This window comes from Cherax quadricarinatus, chromosome 80 (genome assembly GCF_038502225.1).
Source record: "Cherax quadricarinatus isolate ZL_2023a chromosome 80, ASM3850222v1, whole genome shotgun sequence".
Taxonomy (NCBI): Eukaryota; Metazoa; Arthropoda; class Malacostraca; order Decapoda; family Parastacidae; genus Cherax; species Cherax quadricarinatus.
Window position 1 is genome coordinate 12,722,275 of NC_091371.1, and position 26,279 is coordinate 12,748,553.

Genomic DNA, 26,279 nt, shown 5'->3' on the forward strand with positions numbered 1-26,279 from the left:
GGGAAGGTAAAGAGAGAGCAGCGGGGCGAAGACGACGACAGAGGTAAATTCTGCGTGCTCGTTGATAAAGTGGGCAGTCCAACAGAATGTGGCTGACTGATAATGGAGCTTGGCAATTCTCACAGAGAGGAGCAAGACGCCTCTCCATGAGATATCCATGAGTAAGACGAGTATGGCCAATGCGAAGACGGGAGAGAGTAGTCTCCCAACCTCGACACTGGTGATAAGAAGACGGCCAGTAACCTATACTCGGTTTAATAGACTGAAGTTTGTTGCCGAGCATAGTAGACCAACGTTGTTGCCAACGGGTGTGAAGGTGGGAAGATATTACAGCAAAATAGTCCGTACATGGAATACCTCTATAAGAAACTGGTAGGTCATGTACTGCTGACCGCGCAGCAGTGTCTGCCTGTTCATTGCCCTGTACGTCAACATGACCAGGGACCCAACAAAAAACAATATCTTTATGCTTAGTAAAGATGCGGCGTAGCCAAAGTTGGATACGGAGGACTAAGGGGTGAGGTGTATCAAATTTTTGTATAGCCTGTAAAGCACTAAGGGAGTCTGAGACAACCACAAATGATGACACAGGCATAGATGCAATACGGATAAGTGCTGTAAGGATGGCATATAATTCAGCAGTAAAAATACTAGCTGAAGATAGTAAATGCCCTTGTACGACGCTGTCCGGAAACACTGCTGCGAATCCTACGCCGTCAGAAGACTTAGAGCCATCTGTGTACACAGCAATGGCATGAGAATGAGAGTGAAAGTGGTCAAGAAAAAGAGAGCGGGAAGCGACCGTAGACAGTTGGGCTTTCGAGCAAGGGAGGGAGAAAGAACAGACTCGAACAGCTGGAACTTCCCAGGGGGGTAGGGAAAAGTGAGATGCTACATGTACATAGAAAGGTGGTAGTTGAAGAGAAGACAAGAGCGAATGAAGGCGAAGAGAGAAGGGACGGAGTAAGCAGGGGCGGCGAACAAATAAAGAATGTCTACTAATATCAGTGACCATTCTATAAATGGAAGGATTGCGGAGATCATGAGAGCGTACATAGTAGCGCAAGCAATGGGCATCACGGCGATCGGATAAGGATGGAACGTTCGCTTCTGCATAGAGGCTTTCGACAGGGGAAGAGCGAAAAGCACCAAGGCATAAACGTAATCCTTGGTGATGAATGGGGTTAAGGCTAGAGAGAGTAGCAGGAGATGCCGCTGAATAGATCTGGTCACCATAATCAAGTTTCGATAAAATAAGGGTGGAATGTAGGTGAAGGAGGGTTCGACGATCAGCTCCCCACGAAAGATGAGCAAGGGTTTTAAGAAGGTTCAGCCGGCTGTGACAAGTTGCCTTCAGAGAGGTAATGTGAGGTTTCCAGGATAACCTACGATCAAAGAGGAGGCCCAGAAACTTGACTGTATCACGTTCAGGGATACGTGAGCCATAGAGGTACAAAGGATGATCAGAGATGACAGAGCGTCTAGTGAAAGTGATTTGGTGGGTTTTAGTGCTGGAAAATTTAAACCCATGTGTGGTGGCCCAATTGGAAACACGGTCGACTGCATGCTGGAGAGAAACTGTAAGGAGGTGACAGTCAGCGCCTGCACAGGCAATAGCGAAGTCATCAACATAGAGTGATGACCAAATATTTGATGGAAGACTAGAGGCCAAATCATTAATAGCAAGGAGAAAAAGTGTTGTGCTCAGAACACATCCCTGGGGGACACCTTCAGCTTGGATAAAGTCCGGGGAGAGCACATTATTAACCCGAACACGGAAATGCCTGTCAGTTAAAAAGTTCTTAAGGAAGGATGGTAGATTGCCTCGAAGGCCTAAGGAGTGGGCTTGGGCTAAAATATTATACCTCCAAGTTGTGTCATATGCCTTCTCAAGATCAAAAAATATGGCAATAACTGAGTGGTTATTCGCAAAGGCATTACGAACATACGTATCCAAGCGCAGTAAGGGGTCTATGGTAGAACGTCCCTTACGAAAGCCATATTGACGAGTGGAGAGACTGTTGTGTGTCTCTAAATACCACACTAAACGTCTATTTACTAGACGTTCCATTACTTTGCAAACTGCACTGGTAAGAGCAATGGGACGATAGTGGGAGGTTTCATGTCCCGTAGTGCCTGGTTTGCGGAAAGGGAGAACAATGGCGGATTTCCACAGCTGTGGAAGAACTCCTTGTGACCAAATAAGATTGTAAAGGCGTAATAGGACTGCAAGGGCTGACTGATGTAAATGTTGTAGCATACGAATATGAATGTCGTCGGGCCCAGCTGCCGATGATCGACAAGCTGAGAGTGTTGCCTCCAGTTCTTGAAGTGTAAAAGGCACATTATACTGTTCTTCTCTGAGAGAAGAAAAGTCCAAGGGTGCTAACTCTCTGGCAGACTTTGAGGAAAGAAATGAGGGGCATAGATGGAGTCCCTGAGAAATACGGACCAGATGATTGCCAATTTCATTGGCAACATCTAGTGGGTTTGCTATATCAACACCGGCAACCCGCAGAACAGGAGCCGGGTCAGGAGAATATTTACCACTCAGTTTTCGTACTTTTTTCCAGACTGCACTCATAGAGGAAGCAGAGGTGATGGTGGAGACATAATCTCGCCAGCAAGTGCGTTTAGCGTCACGGATGACACGGCGAGCGATCGCACGCTTCTGTTTAAAATCAAGGAGTCGCTCTGTGGTTCTATTGTACCGGTACCTGCCCCATGCAGCGCGTTTCAAACGTACTGCACGAGCACAAGCAGGAGACCACCAAGGCACGCATTTCTGAGAATGCCTGCTCGAAGTTTGGGGTATAGAATGAGAAGCTGCGGTGAAAACGGAGGATGAGAAGAGGTGTAAAAGCTCATCGATGGAGGACGAAGAAGGAACCTCTTTAAAAACAGTCAGGTGTGAGTAAAGGTTCCAATTTGCCCGATTAAATTGCCAGCGTGGGGTGCGAAGAGGTGGCGAATATGAAGGGGAAGTAAGAATGATTGGGAAATGATCACTGTCATGTAAGTCCGGGAGAACAGACCAAGTAAAGTCTAATGCGGCGGAGGAAGAGCAAACTGAGAGATCGATGCAAGAGAGAGTATGAGTCCGAGGATCAAAATGGGTGTGAGTACCTGTATTTAAAACATGGAGGGGGTGGGTGGCAAGAAAAGCCTCTAACTGAATTCCACGGGAATCACAGTGAGACCCTCCCCAGAGGAAATGGTGGGCATTAAAATCACCAAGTAACAGAATTGGTGGCGGTAATGACGAAACAAGGAAGGCAAAATCCGGAATAGATAATGCCCGAGAAGGAGAGAGATATAAAGAACAGAGCGTATACCACCTATGTAAGTGGATACGGGCTGCTGTGTAATGCAGCGAAGTATGAACAAATAGCTGATGGTACGGAATATCAGTGCGGAGAAGAAGGGCACTTTCATTAAAGGTCCCATCAGGAAAAGGATCTGAAGAATACAATAAATTATAGCCTGAGATGTGAGAAATAACAGCAGAGTGTAATTTTGGTTCCTGTAAGCAAACACCAACAGGGGCAAACTGGGAGAGTAACATCTGAAGCTCACCCCGATTACCCCTGAGGCCACGTATATTCCACTGTAAAAAGGCCATGAATGGCAATGATAAAGATACTTGAAATCCGCAGGTAAGGGTTCCTACGGACTAGGAGGGTTAGAAAAGTCCACATGCGGAGGCAGTGGAAAATGTTCAAGCAGCGAAGGAACGGTGCGCTGTGAAGAAAGGAGTTGCGCAGATGGAGCAGAGGAGAGAGAAAGAGCGGAAGGTGGATCAGTGTCCATTGATGGTTTGGTCTCTGCAATATATTCAGAGATTGCTTCAAGTGTTTCAGAATTCAGAGATGTTGTATGGGAGACAATATTGGGAATGGTAGGGGGAGGATGAGTAAAGATTGGAACTGTATTGGACTGTACCAAGGTAGGGGGGGGCGAAAGGGTGGAGGGAACTGGAGAAGCGTGGCAGGGGACAGAAGAGACAGGAACCTGGGAGGTAGCAGAAGAGGAAGAAACTTGGGAGGGAACAGGGGAGGAAGGTACATTACGAGGAGGAGGGTGAACCTCTGCACTTGTAACTGAGCCAGTGAGAGGGGAAGAACTAGGGACAGAGACAGGGAGGGTAAAATGAGGAGGTGGAAGATGGGTAGGAGGTGTTACCGGACCTTTTTTTGACTTTTGAGAAGTAGAGGGACGATTGGGAAGAGGTGTCGTACGAGGTCTCGTCGATACTGAGGCTTGTAAGAGAGAACTCGAAGAAGCGAGATTAGACTGAGGCGTTGAAGTAGGGACGTCTGAGCCGAGGACAGCAAAAGGATTAGATACAGGAGTGATTATGGGAGAGGTAACCACAGAGGTGGGTGTAGAAGATGGGATACCAGAAGTGGGGGGACGTTTTGAAACACGGGAATAAGAAACACGTGGGAGTCTCCCTTGGAGGCGGAGATGAGAAACTGCCATGGCATAAGGGAGACCTTCTGTCTCTTTGAGGTAACGGATTTCCCGCTCGTTTAAATAGACCTGTCAACGGCGAGAGTACGAAGGGTGAGCCTCATGACAGTTAAGGCAAGAGGGAGATCGATTGCAAGACGTATTAGAATGGTCATCGGCACCACAGACTGGGCATTCGGCGATAGATCTGCAATATTTCGCTGGATGGCCAAATCGCCAGCAATTTCTACACTGTTGTGGTGTAGGGATCACCTTTCGAACTTGTAACCGATGTCCTGCTATATAAACTGAGGATGGGAGTTCTCGGCTGTCAAAAGTTAAACGAGCCACATTGCTAGGGTATCGTCTCCGCCCACGGGCAGGAAGAACGTAAGTGTCTACCTTGAGGATTGGGAGATCTTGGAGTTCCAGCTGTTCTAGAATGTCGGTGCCACATGTCTGGAAATTTTGTTGAACTATGGTATGGGGCAGAATAACGGTACCACTACAAGAATTGAGGGAATGATGTTTTTCAAGGGTGACAGGAACAGTATCTATATGGGAAAGACGAGAGAGCTCACGAGCCTGGGTAGCATTCTGTACGGTAATGATGCGCGTACCGCTCTTAAGAGCATGAAAAGAAATATCTTTACCAACATGGCGTAGGAGTGCCTTGCCAATACTATGGTCAGAAAGATAGGCAGTAGAGGAAGTTGGTCGTAAAGTGAAGAATTTAGTCCACTGTTCAGTCTGAAACTGAGCGTGGAAAGGTAGTGAAGGACGTGTCGATCTTTTCTGAGAAGAACGAGAAGGTGAAGGTGGAGAAGTATCATCAGCAGGTAATTGTCGTTGACGTTTAGGCGTGGGACCAGAGTTGGTCCGACGTGGAACGGGTCGGCGATTTGAAAATTGCCGCACCGTAGAGGGAGAGGCCGGAAGCATAGTCAGAGGAGAGCGAAGGTCTGGTAAATCGAAGGAGTCAGTCGAGGCCTCAGTACCTGAAGCAGGTGAGGAAACAGCACCGGCAATAGGTACAGAGGCATGAGGAATGTCTGAAGAGTGGTCCAAAGACGAGGCGGGGTCAGAACGGGGTGCGGTATCAAGAAGGGGCCCGGGGGTACCAGGTTCATGGACTAGGGCTGCCATGGTTAGGTTACTTCTTTCTTTTTGTTTTTAAGAAAAAAAAAGAAAGAAGAAAAGAAAATAAAAATAAAAAAAAGAAAAAAAAAGGGGGGACCGGGGAGGGATAGTTCCTAGGAGGAATGAAAGGGCCAGAAATCTCCCTCCGCGCCCAAGAGGACTCGACACCGCTAGTAGCGCAGATGCAGCATGGAACCCGTGCCATACCCTACCCTTCATGCCAGTAAACCAGCAATCTGGGATAGCAACCTCACATCTGCCGAGCTACCTCGGTGGACAAAAGAGAGGGCGGCCGGATATCCGCCACAAAGCATACCTCCTTCAGCCACCACCCCCGGAATCCGAAAGGTGGCTTCCAGAGATACACCCGTCGCCCAAAAGACACCCAAAGCTACTCCGGGATACCGGAGAGGGATCGGGACATCCCTAGGCAATCCAGATTCCACGGCAAACTACGCCACCGCCAAGAAACCTCAACGGAATGGGATCGACCCCGGTGTCCTTTCCTCTACCTAGGAACTAGCGTGCCTGTGGGAGAAATCCCAAAGGACAAAAAGAGGAAGGGCAAAAGGGAGGAGTGGGGAGGAGGAGGAGGAAAGGAAAAAGGGGAGGATGGGGAGGATGGGATAGGGGAGGGGAGATTGGGGGGTAATTAGGTTCGGTCTGAGGAAGAAGACCGATAGGTCTAATTCCTCAGACCAAGAGCCTCTTCACCACGCCAAGGAGCCCCCCTTGAAGAGGTCAAACTGGTAAAAATCTCGAACTAAGATTAAAACAACATAAATATAGCATTAGAACTGGACAAGATTCCAATGCTCTATTTATTCATGTAAGAGATTTTAACCATCCAATTGATTTTCAAAAAGTTGAGAAAGTAGTATCAAGCAAGTCCATGGTCGACAGGAATATAATTGAATCTTGTTTCATAAAAAGCAGTTTTGACAATAATATGAATATTTCCTTTGGTTTATATAAATTAGATCCATTTATAATTAATAGAATTTGGGTAGAATTTAATAATACACTGGACAAATAAATAGCTTGGGGGTGAGTTTTGCAAAGGACCTGTCCAAGTTGGCTCGCCGCGCGTCACGTGTAACCGTTGTGGGATCTGATAGTGAGGTGCTGGCCGACCCCTTATATAGCTTCCTTGGATGCTTCACTTTCATAGTTCCTTGATAATGTGAGTAGTCACGAAAGCGCTTGGAATTTCTCTATTCTTTCAGAGTGGTTGTTTTGCATATATATATATATATATATATATATATATATATATATATATATATATATATATATATATATATATATATATATATATATATATATATATATGCAACAAATATACGTATATAATATATATATATATATATATATATATATATATATATATATATATATATATATATATATATATATATATATATATATATATATATATATATATATTCAACAAACCGGCCGTATGCCACCAACGCAGGGTGGCCCAAAAAGAAAAACGAAAGTTTCTCTTTTTAAATTTAGTAATTTATACAGGAGAAGGGGCTACTAGCCTCCTGCTCTGGCATTTTAGTCGCCTCTTACAACACGCATAGCTTACGGAGGAAGAATTCTGTTCCACTTACCCATGGAGATAAGAGGAAATAAACAAGAACAAGAACTAGTAAGAAAATAGAAGAAAGCCCAGAGGAGTGTATGTATATATATATGCTTGCACATGTATGTGTAGTGTGACCTAAGTGTAAGTAGAAGTATCAAGACGTACCTGAAATCTTGCATGTTTATGAGACAGAAAAAAGGACACCAGCAATCCTACCATCATGTAAAACAATTACAGGCTTTCGTTTTACACTCACTAGGCAGGACGGTAGTACCTCCCTGGGCGGTTGCTGTCTACCAACCTACTACCTAGGATATATATATATATATATATATATATGCATATACATATATATACATACATATACATATATATATATATATATACGTATATATATATATATATATATATATATATATATATATATATATATATATATATATATATATATATATATATATATATATATATACACACACACAGAGGTATACACCTCTGTGTATGCAGAAATACCTGAGAAACACCCTTTGGAGTACTGATAGAGATAGAGAGAGATAGAGAGAGAGAGAGAGAGAGAGAGAGAGAGAGAGAGAGAGAGAGAGAGAGAGAGAGAGAAAAGGACAGCTGAACACCGGATGATACAGACATCATATACGTACATTGGTCCGTCACTTCTGTCCTTGCCCTATATCTTTACAAGTACTGCTGGTATGTTTTCTTTTTAACATATTCCAATGTTTATTATTACTGTAGTTTTTGTTGTATCTCGTGACTCAGTTGATAGCCGCCTCAACTCACACTGAGAGACCGTGGTTCGATCCCCGGCACGAGTGGAAACGCTGGGTATGTTTCGTTACACCTGCTGTCCCTGTTCACCTAGCAGGATGGCGAATAGTGTGGGTGGCACCCTGGAGGATAGGATTAAAACACCTCAACGGAAATAAGACAGATAGTCCTCGATGACGCCCTCCCCTTACTGGGTTACTAACCTCCGGGTTAATAATCCGAAGAAAATATTATATTATTCCTAAGTATATGAGAAGCCATCATAGAAAATGGTGAGCCACGTTTTCTGTGACTGGCAACTTACCAGGGTAGACGTAAGAAAATCAGGACCACATCGCCCTCGCTTACCTGTAAAACAAAAGAGAACATTATTAAATAAACATATAACACTGTATCAGCAGAGCAAAATATAATGCAATATACAGATGATTCAAAAACACCTCCAATGAGAATTAATAATAATAATAATAATAATAATAAAGTAATATTATTATTATTATTATTATTATTTAACACACCGACCGTCTCCCACCGAAGCAGGGTGAGTCAAAAAAGAAAAAGGTTTGTTTTTTATGCAGTTAGTAATTTATACAGTACAAGAGGTTACTAGCCTTTTGCTCCCCGCATTTTAGTCGCCTCTATTATTATTTTAATTATATTGAAACCTGTGTCTACCCACACTTGTATCTTCATGTTACTGTAGCTGTACCTGTCTACGTACACCTGTAACTTACTAGCAACTCGTGGTTCAGGTGGTAGCGCCTTCAGCTCACACCTGATGAACCTGGATTCGATCCCAACACGGGCGGAAATGTTTCCTTACACCTGTTACCCCAGTTCACCTAGCAGTGAATAGGTACCTGCTGTGGGTTGCATCCTGGGGAAGAGGACCAAAGGATAATGGAAAAAAAAACAGAATGACTTGGGCTATCCTGGGGTTACTAATTCTCCAGATTATATAACAGTAAGATCATCAATCGCACACCTGTAACCTCTGTTGCACCTGTGTCTGTGTGCGTAACTACACCGGTTAGTATACTTATAATTGCGTCCACAGTTGCAATGTCTCCATTAACAAACATTCTTTTTTTTTGGCTCCAGTTGTATACCATTTCCCGTTTTTTTTTTTTTTCACACTCCCCTTCCTGTTATTTTTCAAATTTCCCGTTCTTTCACAAGCTTCCAGTTCTTTCTCAAACTAACTGTCCTCTCTCACACTTCCTGTTCTCTCTCACACTTCCTGTCCTCTCTCACACTTCCTGTTCTCTCTCACATTTCCTGTTCTCTCTCACACTTCCAGTTCTCTCTCACACTTCCTGTCCTCTCTCACACTTCCTGTTCTCTCTCACACTTCCTGTTCTCTCTCACACTTCCTGTTCTCTCTCACACTTCCTGTTCTCTCTCACACTTACAAACGTCCTACAGTCCACTTGTTTCATTACACTGTTCCTGCATTTTTCAGTTTTGTCTCTGCGGTGAGTTTCATCTAGCCAGGATTTGCTTGTCGTTTACGACCAAGTCTGTCTTTAATGGTGGATGATTCCAGGTCGTAAAGTTACCCAACAATGTTGCCAGTCCACAGGAAAAGGAAAAAGAGAACTTGGGGGAAAATAATTATCTTGGTATATTTCACGAGGTGATGGAAAGCTATTAAAAATAACCAGAGATAGTCAATTGTTTGGATACTTTATTGGGTTTAAAGCCTGTCTTAAACTGAATTATTTTTTTAAATAAATAATGTAGCGAGCTTATAATAGCGCCATGCCATTAAGTGAAAAACTGAAGCCTTTTAAACGTTTTGCACTCTTGTAGGATTGCTGTCTTTCCTCTCTGTGCCATGAACAATTAAGATGGCAGATAATCATGACTCACGAAGTCGTAATAACACGATTGTAAACAAGCAACGGTACGGGAGGGGCTCGAACTCTTGGCAAGTGAGTCATAAAACTCCAGGCCAGTGCGTAAACCAGCTGGCCCATTGGCTTACGCACTGCCCTGGAGTTTTACGATTCACCTGCCATGAGTTCCTTCCCTCCAGTATCGTGGTATGTAAATCACTAATTACCTCAGTTAATTCTATTACATTTTCCAGTGTTTTTCTTAATAGTTCTAATTTTTATATTTCCCTTTTTTACGTAATTCTTCTACATGACGGGAAGTTGGAGAATTAAGCATGTTTATATATACCTGCTGCCACTCTTCATCCACCGGTAAACAGGTTCCTGACTCTCATACCACTGCTTACCTGGAGACCTGGAGAGAGTTCCGGGGGTCAACGCCCCCGCGGCCCGGTCTGTGACCAGTATCACACAGGAAGAGGAGGGGGAGTTAATATATTTTAGATAAGTCGGGCCTTTTAAATGGTAAATCTTAGCACGGACAGGGCAACGGGGGCGTTGACCCCCGAAACACCCTCAAGGTACACCACCCACCAGGTAAACAACCCACCAGGTAAACCACCCTCCAGGTAAATCACCCCAAAGGTACAACACCCTCCAGGTACAACACCCTCTAGGTAGCTGTATATGAGCTGTGGTAGGAGAGCAGATCTTAGCCTGTAAACTGAACGGTGTGAAAAAAAAAATCAACCAAACGTGTCCTAGAAAGCAATTAGACTTGATTATGAAGCTTAATTTTGTCCTTGCAATGTAATTACTTAAAAACCAACAAAAAATAGGGAGTTTTTGGAGGTTATGTATCAATGTGTGTGTGTTAAGGTAGGTATAATGTTTGTCAGGAAACAGGACAAGTGTTTCCTGATGCGGGTCTTAATCACATGACCCACAGCTGGAGAGTTTGGTTATCTGACCGAGGACTCAACTGGCTTACCCTTCCACTTCTTAAAAAAAAAAAAGCATTCATTATTAATGTTATAAAGGAGAGGATAATTACTATCGCATTTGCTTTGTCTGCTTTCGTAAGGTGAAGTCCAGGAGCTTTCCTTAATTTATGGTATAACTTAAATCTTTGATGACAATAGTGCTGCAGAGATCTGAGCACAACTCACACCTCTACCACACAATTATCATCAAAGATTTGTTAAGTTATACCATGAATTAAGGAGAGTTCCTAGATTTCACCTTACGGAAGAAGACCAAGTAAATGTGATAATAATTATGATGTTGGATAACCTTGCACTAAGTGAAACAAAGTTATAAACGATGAGTTAGAATAGAATTATTATTATTATAATCAAGGGGAAGCGCTAAACCCGGAGGATTATACAGCGCCTGGGGGGGGGGGTTGTGGAAGGCATTCAGGCTTAATTCGGGGAACTGGAGCACAGATCCAATTTCCTAAATCAAGAGCCCCTCACCAACATCAAGGAACCTTCCTTGAGGGGAGTTAGAATAGAAGGGTTTTACTTTAATTAAATCAAGTGTATCTTAAGTGAACGGGAAAATAATTGTAGTAGCGTATTATTAGTTGTGGTTGTTGTAGTAGTAGGTGTTGTAGAAAAACAGTTGTGGTTATACTAAGAGCCATGTTTATAAAAACAGAAGGTAGTGGGAATTGTGGTGGTGATACGACTTTCTTGCCTAACAGCACACTCAGTGGATGATCTGCTATGAAACTAATGAAGCTTAAGCTTCAGAGACCTAATCCCGGAGGGGCTCCAGAAGCTACTTCAGTCCACATTGCTTCAAATTTTTGGGTGTACTGTATGAGAAGGAGTTGCGAAGGAGACCCCAGAACAGTTCAAGCTTCAGGGGCCTCAAAAATGTAGGTCCGCACTGAGCACAAGAGCTAAAACAAACTACCAACACTCCTGACACTTTCCCTATTAAGGTGCTCCCTGGAAGCTGTGATACATCACACACACAGCTCATTAAGCTCACGGAGCAGGGAGAGAGTGGACCTAGTAGCGACCAGTGAAGAGGCGGGGCAAGGAGCTGTGAATCGACCCCTGCAACCACAAATAGGTGAGCGCACAAACACACACACACACTCGACCCCTGCAACCTCAACTAGGTGAGTACATCAAGGAGCTACGTGGACACTGACACATCACACACACACACACACACCAAGGAGCTACGTGGACACTGACACATCACACACACACACACACACACCAAGGAGCTACGTGGACACTGACACATCACACACACACACACACACCAAGGAGCTACGTGGACACTGACACATCACACACACACACACACACACCAAGGAGCTACGTGGACACTGACACATCACACACACACACACACACACCAAGGAGCTACGTGGACACTGACACATCACACACATATCTCAGAAGAGCGGCAAAATATTGGAAAGCTGCCACACAATGTGTCGATAATAAACTATACTCGAGAAGAAATCTATGTCGTGATTTGTGAGATGTCTCTTGTGAGCGCTGAGTCGCTGGTATTACCCGAGGAGCAAGATGTTATGACTGCAGGAGGCACACAAGTATACACGTACGTGTGTGTGTGTGTGTGTGTGTGTGTGTGTGTGTGTGTGTGTGTGTGTGTGTGTGTGTGTGTGTGTGTGTGTGTGTGTGTGTGTGTGTGTGTGTGTGTGTGTGTGTGTGTGTGTGTGTGTGTGTGTGTGTGTGTGTGTGTGTGTGTGTGTGTGTGTGTGTGTGTGTGTGTGTGTGTGTGTGTGTGTGTGTGTGTGTGTGTGTGTCTGTGTTAAGTTAGGTTTCTCATCAATAATTTCTTCACTCTGACCATCCACATTGTTCTTGAACAATTTCTGACTCTTGGCAAATAACTTAATGGATACAATATACATGAATTTTGAGACTCCAACACAAGATGTTTACCTCAGTAAGTTATCTCCCTCAAAATGTTTTAACAGCCTTTCTCTAACGACTCTTTTTCCGATATTCAACAACGTCTATCAACGAAAAGATCTGTTACTTAAAGCTTTCCCTGACACTTTTAATTTAAATATAGCACAATGTATCCATCTTCCATTTGTCTCACTTTCTTTTCTTGTAGAGAGATCTTAAACAAAATTAAAAAAAGTGGACAGTTCACGTTTTCTATACGATTTTTTTTTACACAGGGTTTTACAAGGTTAGGTTAAGATTCCTAACTTAATTTACAAGCTAAGATCTGTTACCTTATATCAGTTCATCTGGAAGCCTTGTTATTATTATGACACAAATATGTAATAGGGTGAAGTTGGCGCCATCTGTGAGCCAGCAACTTCATTTGATCAATTGTGCTCTCTCTCTCTCTGGTTCCATTTTTTGCCAATAGTAATTTCCTTATTACTTTTTATCTCAATATAATCCAACCCGATTATCTATTTAAATCTGCCAGAATAAAATACATTTATTTTTAAACCTAAGCTTTATAGTTTAGTATCCCGAGGCCTGGTCACAGACCGGGTCACAGACCGGGTCACAGACCGGGGCGCTGACCCCTGAAACCCTCTCCAGGTATACATTTCCTGCTCCTCTTTAATTATTTCGTTTCCATCTTTAATTCTCTGTATTTTATCTACAATATTAAGTTTACTTTTGACAAACCTGAATGAAAAAAAGTTGGTTCCACATTTCATTTGTCTCCAGTTTCCTTTATCTTCGTGTATTCAATTCTGAATACACGAAGTGCATTCAGAATTGACTAGTTAATGGACCAGTTGACTAGTTAATAGACCAACTGACTAGTTAATGGACCAAGACGGACCGAAACGTCCTCACAAGTTTCTCCTATCTGGGTGTTATCTATGTATTCTTTCAGGGTTTTCCTTGCTTCCTAAGTGCTTTTATTTCTCACATTTCTCCAATACCTTTCCTCAAAACCTCCTATAATGTCTACCATTACCATAACTTTTGTTTACTATCTCTTGTCACTTTCCATGAGCAGTTTCCCGAATTTGTTAAATAACCCATCATTATCTTGTCAAATTCTTCTGTCATGAGTTTTAAATGGTTGCTTGAATACTCTCTGTCATGAGTCTTACTAAATGGTTGCTTGAATACTCTCTCTGTCATGAGTCTTATTAAATGGTTGCTTGAATACTCTCTCTGTCATGAGTCTTATTAAATGGTTGCTTGAATACTCTCTGTCATGAGTCTTATTAAATGGCTGCTTGAATACTCTCTGTCATGAGTCTTATTAAATGGCTGCTTGAATACTCTCTGTCATGAGTCTTATTAAATGGTTGCTTGAATACTCTCTGTCATGAGTATTATTAAATGGTTGCTTGCATACTCTCTGTCATGAGTCTTATTAAATGGTTGCTTGAATACTCTCTGTCATGAGTCTTATTAAATGGTTGCTTGAATACTCTCTGTCATGAGTATTATTAAATGGTTGCTTGCATACTCTCTGTCATGAGTCTTATTAAATGGTTGCTTGCATACTCTCTGTCATGAGTCTTATTAAATGGTTGCTTGCATACTCTCTGTCATGAGTCTTATTAAATGGTTGCTTGAATACTCTCTGTCATGAGTCTTATTAAATGGTTGCTTGAATACTCTCTGTCATGAGTCTTATTAAATGGTTGCTTGAATACTCTCTGTCATGAGTATTATTAAATGGTTGCTTGCATACTCTCTGTCATGAGTCTTATTAAATGGTTGCTTGCATACTCTCTGTCATGAGTCTTATTAAATGGTTGCTTGAATACTCTCTGTCATGAGTCTTATTAAATGGTTGCTTGAATACTCTCTGTCATGAGTCTTATTAAATGGTTGCTTGAATACTCTCTGTCATGAGTCTTATTAAATGGTTGCTTGAATACTCTCTGTCATGAGTCTTATTAAATGGTTGCTTGAATACTCTCTGTCATGAGTCTTATTAAATGGTTGCTTGAATACTCTCTGTCATGAGTATTATTAAATGGTTGCTTGCATACTCTCACTACCATCATTTTCTTATCTTTATTTTGCATTTTTATCAATAAAACTTTAACATTTTGTGTGCATTTGGTTTAAAATTTTGAAGTTTCTGATGTTTTTTACCAGTGTGTGTAAGAGAGTGAGAGAGTGAGGGAGTTTGAGTTTGAGAGAGAGAGTTTGAGAGTTTGAGAGAGAGAGAGAGAGAGAGAGAGAGAGAGAGAGGGGTCATTGTTGGTCACAGGAGATGGGATCTGGCTCCTCCCTCTCCCCGTTGCAGTACATCACTCTCCCCCTCCTCCCTCACCACCCCTCCACCCTTCAGGGCCATTACACACACGCAACCCCTCCCTAAGACAAGGTGCACCTCACGAAGACACCTTACGCCTTCCCCTGGATGCTATACTTCACCTACACTCCCCACATCACCTACACTCCCCACATCACCTACACTCCCCACATCACCTACACTCCCCACATCACCTACACTCCCCACATCACCTACACTCCCCACATCACCTACACTCCACACATCACCTACACTCCCCACATCACCTACACTCCCCACATCAACTACACTCCCCACATCACCTACACTCCACACATCACCTACACTCCCCACATCACCTACACTCCCCACATCACCTACACTCCCCACATCACCTACACTCCCCACATCACCTACACTCCCCACATCACCTACACTCCACACATCACCTACACTCCACACATCACCTACACTCCCCACATCAACTACACTCCCCACATCCCCTACACTCCACACATCACCTACACTCCCCACATCACCTACACTCCCCACATCACCTACACTCCCCACATCACCTACACTCCCCACATCACCTACACTCCCCACATCACCTACACTCCCCACATCACCTACACTCCCCACATCACCTACACTCCCCACATCACCTACACTCCCCACATTACCTACACTCCCCACATTACCTACACTCCCATTACCTACACTCCCCACATCACCTACACTCCCCACATCCCCTACACTCCCCACATCACCTACACTCCCCACATCACCTACACTCCCCACATCACCTACACTCCCCACATCCCCTACACTCCCCACATTACCTACACTCCCCACATCACCTACACTCCCCACATCCCCTACACTCCCCACATTACCTACACTCCCCACATCACCTACACTCCCCACATTACCTACACTCCCCACATTACCTACACTCCCCACATTACCTACACTCCCCACATCACCTACACTCCCCACATCCCCTACACTCCCCATATTACCTACACTCCCCACATCACCTAAACTCCCCACATCCCCTACACTCCCCATATTACCTACACTCCCCACATCACCTACACTCCCCACATCCCCTACACTCCCCACATTACCAATACACTTCCATCACCTACACTCCCACATCACCTACACTCCCCACATCACCTACACTCCCCACATCACCTACGCTCCCCGCATCACCTACACTCCCCACATTACCTACACTCCCCACATCACCTACACTCCCCACATCACCTACACTCCCCACATCACCTACACTCCCACATTACCTACACTCCCCACATCACCTACACTCCCCACATCACCTACACTCCCCACATCACCTACACTCCCCACATTACCTACACTCCCCACATTACCTACACTCCCCACATCACCTACACTCACCACATCACCTACACTCCCCACATCACTTACACTCCTCACATTACCTACACTCCCCACATCACCTACACTCCCCACATTACCTACACTCCCCACATCACCTACACTCCCCACATCACCTACACGCCCATCACCTACACTCCCCACATCGCCTACACTCCCCACATCGCCTACACTCCCCACATCACCTACGCTCCCCGCATCACCTACACTCCCCACATTACCTACACTCCCATCACCTACACTCCCCACATCACCTACACTCCCCACATCACCTACACTCCCCACATCACCTACACTCCCCACATCAACTACACTCCCCACATCACCTACACTCCCCACATCACCTACACTCCCCACATCACCTCCGTAGAGTTACTGATCAGCCGACCTGTGTGTTTACATTAGCTTGCATGCTGCTGGCACAAATAACCTAACTAGTCAGGCCAGCAGCTAAGGAGGCCTGGTGTGAGATCAACACAAGGGTGATGACCCTCAGACAAAACGACAGTTATCTACGTAGACTTACATTCTTCGCTTGGAAGAATCACACAACACATTCCACACATGAAGAATCACACAACACATTCCACACATGAAGAATCACACAACACATTCCACACATGAAGAATCACACAACACATTCCACACATGAAGAATCACACAACACATTCCACACATGAAGAATCACACAACACATTCCACACATGAAGAATCACACTTCACCTACCCTCTGTTTCAACAACTCACCTGATAAAAAACACACAGAGAATATCAAAAAAGTACGAGGACTTCAAAGATGAAATAATAGAGAAAATGTTAGTCATCATAGCTGTAATGGAGATAAATCTGGGTTGATAAAACACAATATTCCCAGAAGGAAATCAAGCACTGAGGAAAGACAGGAAAAAAAACAGGGAAGGGGAGGGATGTGAAAGTTCATCAGAAACTAGTAGAATTTCAAGAAATGAGAGAGACAGAGACACGACCAAAAGTGGGAGATCCAAGGTAATGGTAGCAGTAATGTACAACCCGCCACAAAACAACAGCAGCCCAAAATAAAGCAGATACACAGAACAATGAGTGGCAAGACAAGCCGACTTGACCAAAGCAATTATAATTCAACGGAAATTTTAAAAGAAACTGATTGGGATAAAATCTGGATCCACTTGGAGGACTGGTTATGTAGAGGAGGTAAGATGAGAAGGTGGAGATTTTTTTGTGATGACATATGAGGTCACAACGTGAGGAAAAGTCTGGGATGATCCAGCAAGACTGGGCTTGATCTTAACGTAAAATAACGTAAAATAAGTGTAACATATGGTAGGCTTCTGGGCTTTGGCGATCACACAATACTGAGATTTAAATTATTTGTTAAGGTAAACAGGGAGAGGAGAAGAGCAGGTGGTGGGAGGAAGAGGTGCTCCGTAGCTCGGTTGGTAGCGCACTCAGCTTACACACTGAGTGTCCGTGGTTCGATTCTCTGTACGGGTGGAAATACTGAACATGTTCCTTTACGACACCTGCTGTCCCTGTTCACCTACCAGCAAGAAGGTACTTGGGTGTTAGTCGACTGGTGTGGATTGAATCCTGGGGGACAAAATTAACCTAAGTTGCCCGAAATGCTCTGGATAACCAGGTTCTTTCTATATAGTATATCACTGATGTCAGCTATGGTCTGTATAAGTTGTATTATGTACAAATGATTATTATTATTAAGAAATCAGATTTCAGCAGAGGAGACTGTACACGGATATAAGAGTTCGTGAATGCTGTACAATGGAAAAGGAAACTGGAAGCAAAGACGGCGAATACGATGATGAAATACCTGACTAAAAACTGCTTAGAGGCGAAGGTGAAAGTGATACCCAGAAGGTGCAATTGTAAGAACAGAGTTAAGAGACGGGGCCAGGAGCTAAGATTCGACCCTTGAAAACACAACTGAGTACAACTCACTGACCAAGAGATACCACACATGAACCAATAATTAACAGACTAACTTATCAGTGTCGGGAAAAGCCAACCCCCACCCATTATGTCCCGCCCACCTCACCATCACATCTCCCACCGCCCCGGACGTCCGCTAGAGAGGCGCTGGCGCTGGCTGCCTCTCATGCACAATATGTATCCGGTCACTTTTTAGTCCGGTTAAAACAGCGTGCCTCCGCTGCCCCAGGTGGGACCCAACCTCTGGTGATACAGAGCCGGGGCCGACCTCACACTGCTGGGTCATGGTGGTGGAAGATGGTGATGGTGGTGGATAATGGTGATGGTAGTGGATGATGGTGATGATAGTGATAGTGGTGGATGATGGTGATGGTGGTGGCGGATGATGGTGATGGTAGTGGTGGATGATGGTGATGGTGGTGAATGCTGATGGTGGTGGTGGATGTTGATAATGCTGATGGTGGTGGATGATGGTAGTGATGTTACCTGTAGGTAACCTGTAGTCGCTTCCAGAGGTCAACGCCCTCGCGGCCTGGTCCCAGAACAGGCCTCTTCACTGCTAGCCTGATCGATCAGACTGTTGGTTCCTCAAATCAATGCAGCGATTTGAGGAACCTGTTAAGTTCTTTCTTGAAGACAGCTAGGGGAGTTGTTGGTAATCCACTTTATACAGGAAGGGAGGTATGTTGACGAGTCGTGGTTCCTTTACACTTACCGAGGTCTTCCCTTCTTTTCCGTTTCCTGCCAAGCTTCTTGTGTTTATATGTAGTAATTTTGGTCTGCAGGTTTGGAACCAATCCTTTAAGAATCTTCCAGGTGTAGATTATCGTATGGGTGATGGTGATGGTGGTGGTGATGGTGGTGGTGGTGATGGTGGTGGTGATGGTGGTGGTGATGGTGGTGGTGATGGTGATGGTGGTGGTGATGGTGGTGGTGATGATGAGGTAAAATTATAGGTCTCCGATGATACACAGGGCGTTTCCGGAAATCTTTAGTAGTAACAGTTGGTGATAAGTATGTGTGTGTGTGTGAGAGAGAGAGAGAGAGAGAGAGAGAGAGAGAGAGAGAGAGAGAGAGAGAGAGAGAGAGAGAGAGAGAGAGACCATATACGTAAACAAAACCCCTGTGGTGGAGGCAAACTCCATACCCAGTATCAAGAGTAGGTATGATCGGGACATGTAGGCTAAGAATCAGTAAAGTCGGTCAACAGAAGTTAAAAGACGGGCTCAAGAGCTATAGCTCAACCACTGCACACACAACTAGGTGAGTACACCAAGTTGAAGCCAAGAGGGTAGTCTGTAGCCGTCTTCTGTACTGTACATGCACAGCTCATCCTCATCCTCTCGGGCCGCCAGGAGAACCTGCCCAGGCTACATAATTGATATATCCTGGCGGGTCCTGCAGTGAGTGGCAGCGTCCCACGGCCACGGCCACCTGGCCAACCAACACTAGATTCTATTGCATTAGTAACTCGAGTTCTGTTGGGGGAAAAAAATCTTTGAAGCTGCCGTAGCTGATGAACCTTTGCTGAAATACAGCCGGGCTGTAGTTCGTACGTCGGTTTGCGTGAGGCCAGCAGTAACAGCCTGGGTGATCAGGCCCTGATCCACCACGAGGCCTGGTCACTGACCGGACGATGACCTCCGAAACCCTCACCAGGTATACTCTAGGTAGATATCCTCCGTACCCTACTGAAGTCTCCCAGCTCAGGCTGACAAATTTCAACACCTTGTATGAGCACCATCCTGCTTGATGGAATACCACAAACATAATTTAGTTCCCACTGAGTAACTACCATACAGAATAGGGTAGCAACACAATGCAGCTCTATCCAACATTGTTCAATAAAAAAATCCTACTGTATCTGTGCCATACCTTCACACCTACAAGTGTCCTAGCAAGAGGACATTAATTATAATTAATTCTAGTGTATGGTGGTGTGAGCAGAGTGCACCAGGTAGACACACGTATACCACTGGTAAAGGTATCATCCTATCAAGATCCTGCACATGAAGAAGCCTCATCCTTCCAAGATTCTGCACAGGAAGAGACATCATCCTGCAGCCAGATACCTACCAACATCCTACACAGGAAATTACAGTGGTGGCTTCCAGGAGGGAGGGAGGGAGGGAGAGGAGGCTACACAACAACCTCTTCTTCCTCTCCTCTCTCTCTCCTATCCTTTTTCCTCTTTCCTCTTATTTTCATTTGTGCCTTTCCTTCGCTCCCTTTCCTCCCTCTCATCTTTTATTCTTCCTAACCTCTCAATCCCTTATCCCTTCTCTTTTTTTCACCATGTTCTTTCTTTCCTCTCTCTTCTTCGTTTCTTCTACTTCTCACCATTTATCCTTCATTTCTCTCCACCCCTCTGCCTTCTCTCCTTCCTTCATCTCCCCTCTGCCTTCTCTCCCCTCTGCCTTCTCTCCCCTCTGCCTTCTCTTCTACTCTCAAGCTTTCCTCATTTTCTTGTTTGTAAACTTCAAGTTTCGTGAGAGTGAGTGAGGGAGTCCCAGGTATGTGGCGATCTTTGGGTCATATTTATTCAACTCTATTATAATCATGGGGAAAAGGCTAAACCCGTAGGGGTAACTCGCGCCTGTGAAATAGGAGGAAGTCAGGTGTGATTCAAAGGGAAAGTTTCATTTCTGAGATCAAGAGCCCCTCACCATCATCAAGGTACACACGCACACACTGGTGTGTGGAGAGAGAGAGAGAGAGAGAGAGAGAGAGAGAGAGAGAGAGAGAGAGAGAGAGAGAGAGAGAGAGAGAGAGAGAGAGAGAGAGAGAGCAGCCACTGTCTTATAGTCAACAGTCCCGGCAGAATGTTCATAAAAAATTATATATTAAATGACCGGAAAATAATGTAAGTATCAGTACCACATCCGCGACGCCTGCCAGATGTGAACAGTGATGTATGTTGTGGGTATGTTGGCACTGCTTCCTCAGTGCCATGATGTGAACAGTGATGTATGTTGTGGGCACTGTTGTACCATGATGTGAACAGTGATGTATGTTGTGGGTATGTTGGCTGCTTCCTCAGTGCCATGATGTGAACAGTGATGTATGTTGTGGGCATGTTGGCACTGCTTCCTCAGTGCCATGATGTGAACAGTGATGTATGTTGTGGGTATGTTGGCACTGCTTCCTCAGTGCCATGATGTGAACAGTGATGTATGTTGTGGGTATGTTGGCACTGCTTCCTCAGTGCCATGATGTGAACAGTGATGTATGTTGTGGGTATGTTGGCACTGCTTCCTCAGTGCCATGATGTGAACAGTGATGTATGTTGTGGGTATGTTGGCACTGCTTCCTCAGTACCATGATGTGACTAGTGATGTATGTTGTGGGTATGTTGGAACTGCTTCCTCAGTGCCATGATGTGAACAGTGATGTATGTTGTGGGTATGTTGGCACTGCTTCCTCAGTGCCATGATGTGAACAGTGATGTATGTTGTGGGTATGTTGGCACTACTTCCTCAGTGCCATGATGTGAACAGTGATGTATGTTGTGGGTATGTTGGCACTACTTCCTCAGTGCCATGATGTGAACAGTGATTTATGTTGTGGGTATGTTGGCACTGCTTCCTCAGTGCCATGATGTGAACAGTGATGTATGTTGTGGGTATGTTGGCACTGCTTCCTCAGTGCCATGATGTGAACAGTGATGTATGTTGTGGGTATGTTGGCACTGCTTCCTCAGTGCCATGATGTGAACAGTGATGTATGTTGTGGGTATGTTGGCACTGCTTCCTCAGTGCCATGATGTGAACAGTGATGTATGTTGTGGGTATGTTGGCACTGCTTCCTCAGTGCCATGATGTGAACAGTGATGTATGTTGTGGGTATGTTGGCACTGCTTCCTCAGTGCCATGATGTGAACAGTGATGTATGTTGTGGGTATGTTGGGACTACTTCCTCAGTGCCATGATGTGAACAGTGATGTATGTTGTGGGTATGTTGGCACTACTTCCTCAGTGCCATGATGTGAACAGTGATTTATGTTGTGGGTATGTTGGCACTACTTCCTCAGTGCCATGATGTGAACAGTGATGTATGTTGTGGGTATGTTGGCACTGCTTCCTCAGTGCCATGATGTGAACAGTGATGTATGTTGTGGGTATGTTGGCACTGCTTCCTCAGTACCATGATGTGAACAGTGATGTATGTTGTGGGTATGTTGGCACTGCTTCCTCAGTGCCATGATGTGAACAGTGATGTATGTTGTGGGTATGTTGGCACTGCTTCCTCAGTGCCATGATGTGAACAGTGATGTATGTTGTGGGTATGTTGGCACTGCTTCCTCAGTGCCATGATGTGAACAGTGATGTATGTTGTGGGTATGTTGGCACTGCTTCCTCAGTGCCATGATGTGAACAGTGATGTATGTTGTGGGTATGTTGGCACTGCTTCCTCAGTGCCATGATGTGAACAGTGATGTATGTTGTGGGTATGTTGGCACTGCTTCCTCAGTGCCATGATGTGAAGTGATGTATGTTGTGGGTATGTTGGCACTGCTTCCTCAGTGCCATGATGTGAACAGTGATGTATGTTGTGGGTATGTTGGCGCTGCTTCCTCAGTGCCATGATGTGAACAGTGATGTATGTTGTGGGTATGTTGGCGCTGCTTCCTCAGTACCATGATGTGATTAGTGATGTATGTTGTGGGTATGTTGGCGCTGCTTCCTCAGTGCCATGATGTGAACAGTGATGTATGTTGTGGGTATGTTGGCGCTGCTTCCTCAGTACCATGATGTGATTAGTGATGTATGTTGTGGGTATGTTGGCGCTGCTTCCTCAGTACCATGATGTGACTAGTGATGTATGTTGTGGGTATGTTGGCGCTGCTTCCTCAGTACCATGATGTGATTAGTGATGTATGTTGTGGGTATGTTGGCGCTGCTTCCTCAGTGCCATGATGTGAACAGTGATGTATGTTGTGGGTATGTTGGCGCTGCTTCCTCAGTACCATGATGTGATTAGTGATGTATGTTGTGGGTATGTTGGCGCTGCTTCCTCAGTACCATGATGTGACTAGTGATGTATGTTGTGGGTATGTTGGCGCTGCTTCCTCAGTACCATGATGTGAGCAGTGATGTATGTTGTGGGTATGTTGGCGCTGCTTCCTCAGTACCATGATGTGACTAGTAATGTATGTTGTGGGTATGTTGGCGCTGCTTCCTCAGTACCATGATGTGACTAGTGATGTATGTTGTGGGTATGTTGGCGCTGCTTCCTCAGTACCATGATGTGACTAGTGATGTATGTTGTATGTTGGCACTGCTTCCTCAGTACCATGATGTGACTAGTGATGTATGTTGTGGATATGTTGGCGCTGCTTCCTCAGTACCATGATGTGACTAGTGATGTATGTTGTGGGTATGTTGGCACTGCTTCCTCAGTACCATGATGTGACTAGTGATGTATGTTGTGGGTATGTTGGCACTGCTTCCTCAGTACCATGATGTGACTAGTGATGTATGTTGTGGGTATGTTGGCACTGCTTCCTCAGTACCATGATGTGACTAGTGATGTATGTTGTGGGTATGTTGGCACTGCTTCCTCAGTACCATGATGTGACTAGTGATGTATGTTGTGGGTATGTTGGCACTGCTTCCTCAGTACCATGATGTGACTAGTGATGTACGTTGTGGGTATGTTGGCGCTGCTTCCTCAGTACCATGATGTGACTAGTGATGTATGTTGTGGGTATGTTGGCTCTGCTTACTCAGTACCATGATGTGACTAGTGATGTATGTTGTGGGTATGTTGGCGCTGCTTCCTCAGTACCATGATGTGACTAGTGATGTATGTTGTGGGTATGTTGGCACTGCTTCATCAGTACCATGATGTGACCAGTGATGTATGTTGTGGGTATGTTGGCACTGCTTCCTCAGTACCGTGATGTGACTAGTGATGTATGTTGTGGGTATGTTGGCACTGCTTCCTCAGTACCGTGATGTGACTAGTGATGTATGTTGTGAGTATGTTGGCACTGCTTCCTCAGTACCATGATGTGACTAGTGATGTATGTTGTGGGTATGTTCGCACTGCTTCCTCAGTACCATGATGTGACTAGTGATGTATGTTGTATGTTGGCACTGCTTCCTCAGTACCGTGATGTGACTGGTGATGTATGTTGTGGGTATGTTGGCACTGCTTCCTCAGTACCATGATGTGACTAGTGATGTATGTTGTATGTTGGTACTGCTTCCTCAGTACCATGATGTGACTAGTGATGTATGTTGGCACTGCTTCCTCAGTACCGTGATGTGACTGGTGATGTATGTTGTGGGTATGTTGGCACTGCTTCCTCAGTACCATGATGTGACTAGTGATGTATGTTGTGGGTATGTTGGCACTGCTTCCTCAGTACCATGATGTGACTAGTGATGTATGTTGTATGTTGGCACTGCTTCCTCAGTACCGTGATGTGACTGGTGATGTATGTTGTGGGTATGTTGGCACTGCTTCCTCAGTACCATGATGTGACTAGTGATGTATGTTGTGGGTATGTTGGCACTGCTTCCTCAGTACCATGATGTGACTAGTGATGTATGTTGTGGGTATGTTGGCGCTGCTTCCTCAGTACCATGATGTGACTAGTGATGTATGTTGGCACTGCTTCCTTAGTACCATGATGTGACTAGTGATGTATGTTGTGGGTATGTTGGCACTGCTTCCTCAGTACCATGATGTGACTAGTGATGTATGTTGTGGGTATGTTGGCGCTGCTTCCTCAGTACCATGATGTGACCAGTGATGTATGTTGTGGGTATGTTGGCACTACTTCAGTACCATGACGTGACTAGTGATGTATGTTGTGGGTATGCTGGCACTGCTTCCTCAGTACCATGATGTGACTAGTGATGTATGTTGGCGCTGCTTCCTCAGTACCATGATGTGACTAGTGATGTATGTTGGCACTGCTTTCTCAGTACCATGATGTGACCAGTGATGTATGTTGTGGGTATGTTGGCACTGCTTCCTCAGTACCATGATGTGACCAGTGATGTATGTTGTGGGTATGTTGGCACTGCTTCTTCAGTACCATGATGTGACCAGTGATGTATGTTGTGGGTATGTTGGCACTGCTTCTTCAGTACCATGATGTGACTAGTGATGTATGTTGTGGGTATGTTGGCACTGCTTCCTCAGTACCATGATGTGACTAGTGATGTATGTTGTGGGTATGTTGGCACTGCTTCCTCAGTACCATGATGTGACTAGTGATGTATGTTGTGGGTATGTTGGCACTGCTTCCTCAGTACCATGATGTGACTAGTGATGTATGTTGTATGTTGGCACTGCTTCCTCAGTACCGTGATGTGACTGGTGATGTATGTTGTGGGTATGTTGGCACTGCTTCCTCAGTACCATGATGTGACTAGTGATGTATGTTGTGGGTATGTTGGCACTGCTTCCTCAGTACCGTGATGTGACCAGTGATGTATGTTGTGGGTATGTTGGCACTGCTTCTTCAGTACCATGATGTGACCAGTGATGTATGTTGTGGGTATGTTGGCACTGCTTCCTCAGTACCATGATGTGACCAGTGATGTATGTTGTGGGTATGTTGGCACTGCTTCCTCAGTACCATGATGTGACCAGTGATGTATGTTGTGGGTATGTTGGCACTGCTTCCTCAGTACCATGATGTGACTAGTGATGTATGTTGGCGCTGCTTCCTCAGTACCATGATGTGACTAGTGATGTATGTTGGCACTGCTTTCTCAGTACCATGATGTGACCAGTGATGTATGTTGTGGGTATGTTGGCACTGCTTCCTCAGTACCATGATGTGACCAGTGATGTATGTTGTGGGTATGTTGGCACTGCTTCTTCAGTACCATGATGTGACCAGTGAT

At 44.7% G+C, this 26,279-nt stretch overlaps 1 protein-coding gene across 1 annotated transcript in view; it reads right to left on the reverse strand.

Annotated features, from left to right (window-relative positions):
* Liprin-gamma (liprin protein kazrin) overlaps nucleotides 1-26,279 on the reverse strand; it is a 537,537-nt gene that overhangs the window by 230,619 nt on the left and 280,639 nt on the right. The window lies entirely within an intron of this gene.